This window comes from Pteronotus mesoamericanus, unplaced genomic scaffold, assembly GCF_021234165.1.
Source record: "Pteronotus mesoamericanus isolate MK-2021 breed Mesoamerican mustached bat unplaced genomic scaffold, CSHL_Meso_final scaffold_167, whole genome shotgun sequence".
Lineage (NCBI taxonomy): Eukaryota > Metazoa > Chordata > Mammalia > Chiroptera > Mormoopidae > Pteronotus > Pteronotus mesoamericanus.
In genome coordinates, this window is record NW_026555308.1 from 8,693,785 (window position 1) to 8,703,598 (window position 9,814).

General features: G+C 43.3%; 2 pseudogenes; both read right to left on the reverse strand.

Annotated features, from left to right (window-relative positions):
• Positions 1–235: 235 nt before the first annotated feature.
• LOC129083300 (uracil phosphoribosyltransferase homolog) lies at positions 236–1,674 on the reverse strand (annotated as a pseudogene).
• A 124-nt stretch (positions 1,675–1,798) lies between these two features.
• LOC129083301 (serine/threonine-protein phosphatase PP1-beta catalytic subunit-like) lies at positions 1,799–7,419 on the reverse strand (annotated as a pseudogene).
• Positions 7,420–9,814: the final 2,395 nt, after the last annotated feature.

Here is a 9,814-nt window from a genome sequence, read left to right on the forward strand (position 1 = left end):
ATTAAAATATTTTCTAAGAGTTGTGTGTACTTCATTGTTGAATTTGGTGCAAACAATCAAGAAATGACCAAATAAAATAAACTTCGAATGTTTTCTTTTTACTATACCCACTTCCAAAAATTTCTAAGCATATTTAACCCAATTTTCTCTGCTATTCCTCAACTGAATCAGTAAAACATATAAAAACTCAAAATAGAACTGTAATATTACACAAGATAAATTCTTCTCCAATAACTTAATCTGTTCCAAAGCACTTCTGTCCAAAATGTGTAGGTGTCACAGGATGAACTTCAGTGGTTAAAATTGTGATCTCTGGTAACTCCTGAATGACTGATTTGTCACCATGAGGAGTGGAGAAGAGACTGAGTAGAATGGTAACACTGGGTTGAACCCCACATTCTATAAGAACCTTTCTTTACAGCTTCAGGTACAGTATCTCCAGTGCTGAGAATCAGAAGGACTTTTCTCTGACAAATGTCTGGAGGGGACTTGGCATAATATACTTTGGCTCTTGGTGTCTCCTCGTCACTCTGAATCAAGATCTTTCCAATACACACTGATCGACAGCAGTCTCGCAGACCTTGTTCCGTTGCCTCACCACTTCTCGTTATGCCGACCCCACAATTTCCCTTCTCAAATTTTACTCCTTCATACCTGTACCCTGTTGGAGTGGTCACCTCACATTCTTTACCTGGCTGCTGATTCAATCAATCCCTCTTCCACAACAAATGTAATCAAACGATCCTCAGAAAACACGAAGACCCGTCTACTGGCCGACCTAGATTGTGGGTTCAGTCCCTGGTCTGGTTGCATATGGGAGGCCACCAATTGATGCTTCTCTCTTGCATCAAGGTTTCTCTCTACCCTTTCCTCTCTCCTTATCCCAAAGGATGGTTTGCAGCTCCTGGATCTGGTCATTTCATGGGTAATAGCTTAAGCTGAGCCCCAATCTGCCAGGAGAGTTGGCTGTCCCTTAGGAGGCAAGAGCGGGCTGATGCGTCATAGTCGTCACTGCCACCGTTGCTCTCTGGGTTGAGGCTGCGGCTGGTGCAGGCCTGAGGACCCACCTCCCCCAGTGTGCTAGAATGGGCATCCAAATCAGTGGCAATTTCTATATGAAGCAAAATATCCACTAACAGATGTAATGTTTCCCCAAAACAGTTTGATACAATCACTGGATTGAACAATTTGCATATTTTTAAAAAGACCCATCTCTAAAATTCCTTTTAATGGTAATGACAAGGCATAAGTTTCCTTTTTTATGGTAATGAGGTACATAAGTAAAGAAGAAAGAGAAAACAATAGTTGGTAAATGTCTTGGTAGCTCATTCCACATTTCACTTGTAAAATTGTTTAGGAAAAAAACATTTAAAATATTTTCCATTATCTTATTAAAAACAAAAAAACAAAACAAGCTCAACATAATTAAACAACCTAGCAACACTGAAACCATATTACACAGATGGATCATCTTGTTTTCATCTGGTTTAACTATCACATGCAGTTTAATTGGGATGCGTTTCAGCTTAAAAAACTGTGATAAGTGAAGATGTAACGTTAATGGGTACTTTTAAATTTGGCTTTAACATTGTTGAGTATGATAAGAGTATACTTATTACACTAGAGTGTAGCACATCCTTCTATTCTAAAAAAAATGTAAGATCCTCTACCCATCTCTTTAAGCTAAAGGTGTGATATCATAAAGAGTGTCAACTGGCTGGCTGGTTTTACAGCACACACATATATTATGAAGTAAGTTCTTAACAAATCTGATGGTTAATTTACACAGCTCCTGTCTTCACCTTTCCATCGGTGAATTAACTGCTTGAGGTGGAGTGAGGGGACATCCCCAATTCGGCCCGCCATGCTGGTACTCAGATTTCTCTCCAGATGGTTTCAGTATCTCAAATAAACATGTCAAACTTTCATCCACATTCATCACTCCACCAGCATTATCAAATTTGCCATAGTGATTTGGGGCTGAAAAAATAGGGTCACCTATTGTCATTTAGCAAAAAAATTTATATCTACCTTCCACCAACTGATCTCAACAGATCAGGTCTAAATCATGATGATTCAAAAATTTACTGCTTACGTCAACAAGATAATACCACAGTTATTTTCTCACCCTTGCACACCCTTACCTGGGTCAGATCACAGCAAATCACAGAGCAAACTTGTATCAGGGACATCGGTGGGTCTCCTAATTCTCCAAATCTGCTACATGGATTGCAGGTCTACTGACGGTCCTCCATGACATCAGATCTTCTCATCAATGGCAGCTACAGGCAGACAGTTAAAACAATTGGTGAAGATCTTCCATAATTTAATATTAAACCTTTGTTTGCATTCATCATAGAATCCATAAATGCAATTGATGCTACTACACTCATGGTTTCCTCTTAAGAGAAAGAAGTTCTCTGAATATTTGATTTTTTTTAAGCCAATAACGAACAAATGGCTTCCAAAGACTGCTTTCCTCTGTCCACAAAATCTCCTAAGAAAAGATAGTTGTGCCCTGGATAGGTGTCTCAGTTGGTTGGAGCATCATCCCATGCAGAGAGAGATTGTGGGTTCATTCCCAGCGAGGGCACATGCCTGGGTTGAGGGTTCGACCTCCCTGGTCAGGATGCATATGGGAAGCAATCAATTGATGTTTCTCTCTCAGGTTAATTTCTCTCTCTCTTTCTCTCTTTCCAATGAAAAAAATGTCCTCGGGTAAGGATTTAAAAAAAAAGAGTGTGGGCCTCTGGGGAAACCTCCATATTCAAATATTCACAGTAAATCTGTATACTGTCCATGAATATCTCCACACATTCTCAGTGGTGCTTTCAACTCCAAGTGTATAGGACCTCAGCTTCTTCATTAAAATGGGAATGATAACAGTACCTACACCATAGGATCGTCAGGAAGCTTAACTGTAAAATAATGTGCCACATAGGAGGCTAGATGAGAGAAAATTGGGGACATCCCACTGTAAATTCCAGGAGCTGACTCCTTTCCCCCATGTGATGGGACTCAGTGTTCTCAGCAGCACAACACAGTGATCCGTGGTGGGAGCTGGGGAAATGGCTGCTTCCTGAAGCTTCCATATATCTTTACAGTAATGGGTGCCTTGGCAGGGGTCCCCACTCTGGCATGTGGGGCAATAGGCTTACTAATTGATCATTCAAATGTAGTGAAGACTGGGACAGTACATTAGTCTACCTGGCCACAGTAGTTTTACTTGTTAGTAAATTAATCTGCTGCTTTAGTATTCTATTTTTCCTTTTTAACAACCCTGCTGCTTGCAGGTTATAGGGGAGATGGAACCTCCATTCAACATTATGTTCTTTTGCTCAGTCTTGCATTTCATGACCCTTGAAATGTAACTTCTGATCACTACCTGTGCAGCCCGGGTATCCATATATGGTACTCGGCTTCTCTTATCCCCTAATGGTGGCCTGGTTTGCATGGTGACAGGGAAAGCTTGAGTTAAACCAGACATGATGTCCACATAAACCAAGGCATGTTTAGAACCCGCACTCACAGGGAGCGGCTGATGTAATCATTGCCAACCCCTTACCTGTTGGGAGCTCCTGTGGTTAGGCTCAGACTGCTTTGGCAGTTGCCTTGGCTGTTGGTTAGAACACACATGACATGCTGTTATTGCATCAACCAAGTCCCTGTATTTCAATGGCAATCCAGTATCCTTGGCAATATGCCATCCCCCTTGGGCACTGTGATGACCACAGTTTTTATGCACCTTATCTCCTGTATCAAAGGGTCAATGGCTACGGCTTATACCCAATCTAGGACATCAGCTCCTTGATTTCCAGTGGTGTCAATGCCTTGTTAACTGGGACGTGAAAGACAGTAAGGACCGCCTGAGGCTCTTGCAGGTGAATCCAGATAGCTCTCCACACATCCTGACCCTGTAAAGCCCACTCATCAATCATCCACCCCTCGGTGTGCCATTGTCCAAGCCATAGGGCTATAGGGTTAATCTCTTCTGAACAGCCTGTCAGTGCAAAGGGTTCATGGCCAGGACTCATGAGTGGTCACCAGCCACACTGCTCGGCGTTCAGCCCGCTGGCTGCTGTTGTCCCTTCCTTCCTGAGAGGCTCCACCTGGAGGAGTGGTGTGTAGTTGCTTTATGGAGTATATGGGATTTCTGTGCCCTGCCAGAACCAGGACCGAAACCTCAGGGCACCCTTCCATTGTGCCACAGTGCCTGATCCATGCCTCCTGGGGTCACAGACATGTCTGACTCAGATCGTAACCCTGCTTAGGCGAGGCCCAGAGCTCTTAATGGCTTCCCTAGTATTTTTGCCTTCTCAGAGGCGGTTTGTTGCTCTGATCCCCAGTCCCACATGTGCCCTTTCTCTACCAGGCAGCATAAGGGCGGGAGGCACTGTGCCAGGTGGGGAATGAAAGTCCTACAAACTCCCAAATTCGTTCTTAGGCGATGGATGGGCTGACACCTTATCATTCACAGCTTTTGGGACAACACGGGTCTTATCTGGTCAAATGACAACTAACATCTCCTGGTGGTGCCTAGGCCTTTAATTTTCTGTGGGTTCACTGCCCATCTTCTCCCTAGATGTTCCAGCAAAGCCTGCGGGGTGTCCTATACACTCATGTGTGCCAATGCTAACATTCTATCACCAGTGTAGTGGCTTCATTCTCCTGACGTGAGGAAGGAGAACAGAGCCAGTCTCAGGCTACCATCCCATGGCATATTGTGGGGCTGTGCAGGTAGTCTTGGGAAAGCACTTGAAGGTTTCATTACTGTCCCTTCCACACGAAGGCAAATTGATCTTAGTTATCAGAAACATGTACTTGTCAGAATCTTTCCATGAATCTCCAAGAAGGTGAAGCACCTTGGCAGTAACACTTGAGCAAGAGCATCAGAGAAAAACAGTAACTGTCTGCAAATGACAAAAGACTTCCACACCAAATGATACAATTGACTTAGTTATCCATTCCACTCTTAGTCAGCTTGGTCACACATACAATTCCTTCTCAAGATTCCTTTTCTTGGAACATTCTGCAACTTCTAGAAACTTCCTGCCACTTTCGTATACCTTTCAATTTTTGTTCTTTTTCTTTCCTATTGTGAAACATTCACTTTACTTTAGGGCAAAATTACTTTCTCTTTTTTCCTTTACAAAAAATTCCCCCTAAAATCCCATGTCCTTTATCAAACACAACACACACACACACACACACACATTCTCTATTGCTTTCACTTAACAAACATGCATCCCCTTTTTCATATTCCTTTACCAAAAACATATATCCTGCTTTCTGTATACAGTCATTATCTTTCATCCATATTATTTTCTGGTAGTTTTGTAAAAATACTTAGCTCTTTTTTAAAAAGAATCACTTTTGGCAAGAAAACTGTATTTTGGGGGAGGGGTATGTAACATTAGTTTTATTCTATTTTTAAAAATATATTGTATTATGTTTTTACAGTTTTCCTGATTTTTCCCCTTTGCTCCCTCTCCACCTGGCACCCCCATTTCCTCAAGCAATCCCCTCTCTTAGTTCATGGCCATGGGCCATGCATATAAGTTCTTTGGCTTCTCTATTTCCTATGTTGTTCTTAATATCCTCCTATTTTGTACCTACCAATTTGTGCTTTTTAATTCCTGCACTTTTTCACCCATTATTCTGCTTCCCCCTCCCTACTGATAACCCTCCAAAAGATCTCCATATCTTTGATTCTGTTCCTGTTCTGCTTGTTTGCTTAGTTTGTTATTTAGATTCAATTATTGATAGTTGTGAATATATTGACATTTTAATGTTCATCATTTTTATCTTCTTTTACTTATATAATTGTCTTTAGCATTTCGTATAATAATGATTTGGTGATGATGAACTCCTTTAGTTTTACCTTGTCTGGGAAACACTTTGTCTTCCTTTCCATTCTAAATGATAGCTTTGCTGGATAGAGTAATCTAGGTTGTAGGTCCTTGCTTTTTATCACTTTGAATAGTTCTTGCCAGTTAATTTCCTTTTGAGAAATCAGCTCAAAAGAGAAATCATACCCTTTTTGCCTGCAAAGTTTCTTTTGAGAAATCAGCTGATGGTCTTATGGGAACTCCTTTGTAGGTAACTTTATCCTTTTCTCTTGCTGCTTTTATGATTCTCTCTTTACCTTTAACTTTTGACGCTTAATTATGATCTGTCTTGGTGTGGTCCTCTTTGGATTCATCTTGTTTGGGACTTTCTCTGCTTCCTGAACTTGTATGTTTATTTCCTTCACCAAATTAAGGAAGTTTTCTTTCATTATTTTTTTTTAATAAGCTTTCAATTTCTTGCTCTTGCTCGTCTTCTTCTGGCAGCCCTATGGTTTGGATGTTGATATGTTTAAAGATGTCCCAGAGGTTTCTTAGGCTATCCTCGTTTGTTTGTTTTTTTCATTCTTTTTTCTTCCTGCTGTTCTGATTGAAAGTTTTTTTCTTCCTTGTGTTCCAAATCATTGATTTGATTCTTGGCTTCATTCTCTACATTGTTTGTCCCCTGTAGAGTCTTCTTTATTTCACTTAATGCAACGTTCATTTCTACCTGGGTCTTTTTTATGCTGTTGAAGTACCCAGTGAGTTCCTGGAGCATCCTGAGAAGCAGTGTTTTGAACTCTGCATTTGATAAGTTGCTCCTCTCCATTTCATTCAACCCGTGTCACTGTTCTGTGGCTCTGTGTGGGGGAGGGCTTGGAAAGGGGACAATGCCACCATCTGGCTTCTGGCATTTTACCCAGAAAGAAGCTGTCTCCCAGCACTCACCCTGTTGCCAGTCACTTCACTTTCTCCCTATATGTCACTGGTGCCCTTCAAGCTCTTGCCCTGGTGTTGAATCCCAGAGGGGGTGGGTCTGCATGAGTCCTAAAGTTTGTTGTGTGCCCTTTAAGAGGAGTCTCTTGAGAACCCCACAGTTTTTTCTGCCACCCCCAACCCACTGGTTTTTACAGCCAGAAGTTATGGGGACTTATCTTCCTGGCGTTGGAACCCTGGGCTGGGTATTCTGGTCAGGGGTTAGGGTCCCTCACTCCCAAGGTATCCCTCCTGATTTTTGTCCACCACACATGGATGTGGTAGCACACGTTCATGTCTCCGCACCTCTCTGTGCCTCTCCATGCCTCTCTGCATCTCCACCCCTCCTACCCATCTAGATGAATGTGTCTTCTTTAAATCCTTGGTTGTTGGACTTCCATACAGCTCTATTTTCTGATAATTCTAGGTAATATTTGTTTTGTAAACTAGTTGTATTTTTTGCTATAGTTGTGTGAGGCAGCAAGGTATGTTTACCTATTCCTCCATCTTGACCAGAAGTCCTGGGCATTGGAGGGAGCACAGCTCTGATGTCACCTGCTTTCTCTTTTGGGTAGAGGCTACATTCAGTGCTGCTGCAGTTCCTCTCTGATGTCTCCATGGTAACATTAACAGGCCATTCACAGGAAAAGAGAAGGCAGCAGGTCCAGACAGGGAACGCCACATACCCAGTGTCACACAACAAGCCAGGGACCCTGACAGGACCTGGCACTATTCCCAAGTAGGGTCTCTTTCTCTGAGATTGTAGACAGCTGAATTCCATAGAGTTACTGAAAAAATGGACCCACGTGTGTGGGGGGGGTGCCCTGATGCTGTCACCAAAAAAACACCCACCCCTCTTCCCTGGGGTTCCTCAGTTGTAGGTCCTTTGCCCACCACCCTTGAAATTATGGCTCTGAATGGCAGAGTTTGGTGAAAAGGAAAGAAACTATTTATTAAAAAGTTATACAGGTTTGATTAATGACTAAATGTTGCCCTTAAACCTCAAAATCCCTTTAAAACAATCACCAGTCCACACACCGTCCTGCCTCCCCCACTTTGCCCAGTTAGGCCAGTCAGGGGCACCGTCCTTCAGAAGAAACAGAACAGAAGTCCGGGGCTCGGCTGGGCAGGTCTCTCGTGGTTCTCAGTACCATCCATTGCAACGCCGCAATCTCCAGCTCTTAATCCATAACCATGTGGCATCTTCTCATGGCCCACAGGCAAGAGTCCTTTCTCCCCTCTTTCTTCCCATGTGGTGTTCACACTGTTCCCCAGAGTCTGTGTCCCTTTGTCTCTCCCACAGGCCCCTGTCCCTCCTATTCCTCTCTCCAGTTACCTTCTGTATTAAGTCTTTCAAACCTTCCTGTTTAGCCTTGGTGATATGCAAAATAACCCTCTTTGCATATGAGGAATGAAACTATCCTGTTATTAACATGCAAAATGACTCTCAATGGCCCTGCTCAAGGCTCCCATCCCCCATGGCGGTCCGCCCTGGGGTGGGGAGAATATATTTTTCTTGGACACCCCAATATCTGGACCCCATCCCAAATACCCTTTGAGGGGCTGTGGATGTGCCCCATTACAATAGGACAAACTTGCCAAGAGTGCTTTGGGAGCATCTGGTGGTCTGTGGCCTCACTGAGACCTGTCTTTGGAAGCAGCCTCAGAGAAATACCTGCTGTGTCCTCTCAAGGAGCTGTGGCCTGACAGCAACCATGGTTGTAATGATGTCATGTTTCTAGGTTGCGTGTTCAATCCCCGGTTGGGGCTATGGGAAGCAACAGATCAGTGTTTCTCTCTCCCCACCCCTGCCCCCACCTTCCTCTATCTCTTCACTGAAAACCCATCATGTGCTATGGGTTCCTGTGGCCAGGACTTCAGATGCCAAGGTCAACCGTGAGGTCCAAACACTGACCAGCTGGAGACAATGCGGGCCATTTTGAACTAAAGAAGCCCCTGTCCCAAGAACCGTATTTTTAAAAGTTTTCTTTTTCTCTTCTTCTGTCTTGGTGGGCAGTGTTTTGGTTAGCACCTGTGTGTTTATAAGTCAAATACACAATAAGATTTACAACTTTAAGAGACAGAAAGAACACAAGTTTTCTCCTAGGAGCTTTGGGGTATATTTTTCTATTATCAGAAGTCTAGGGTAATTGCTATTTAACATTTTCCTTTGTATTAGGAGTTGGACGGGGAGGGGCACTCCATCCATTTCATTGTCAATCAGCACTGTATTCTCCTCTTTGTTTTCCTTACTTTCCCAGGATTCCATCTCTTAGCATTCCAATCAGGCTGTGCCACAAGTTCTCAGGTTTATTTTGTAGCTGCTTGCACCCTCCTACCTTTGCAAAATGGCATGATAAGGTCTCCAACTTATTATCCTGCTCTCCTACCTTGTTTGCCTGCCCTAAAGCTGGGAGAGTAGGGAAAAGCTGCAGGTCTTTCTCTAATCTCAGCTCATTTTCCAGATTTCTAATGCCTCTAGTTGGGCACTGATGATGAGCCAAACTACCCACGGTAGAGGCCAGCCCACCACACAGTCATGCATTTCCCTTCTCCACTGCGATGTGTTAGGCGCAGTTCTTCAAACAATTGTATTAAAGCAGCCAGCATTTTCAGGGCATCTCTGTACTCAGATGCCCAAGTATCTGGGATATGAGCCACCCCCTCCCCACATAGAGGTCATGGCCAACTCAAGGTTTCCCCTGTTAATGCCTCTTTCCCAAGGCCAACTACATTGATTGCCTCATTGGCTTGCTAACTACTGGGTTAAAACCTCTTTGGGAGCTTCCTGGTTGTAACCTGAAATTGGTCCCCCGTATACAAAGGGCAGGGAGGGACCAAAGAAAGAGGCATATCCCTCCAGATTGGTAGGTAGCAGGTTTAATAAGCAAGGGAACTGACATAAGTGGCTTGTCTTGGGTGGCTGACAGATGAGTGATTTTCTGTACATACTCAACAAACTTAAAAGTTTATATAGAAGCCCTAACTGGATTCAGTCACGTACCCAGGGGGTC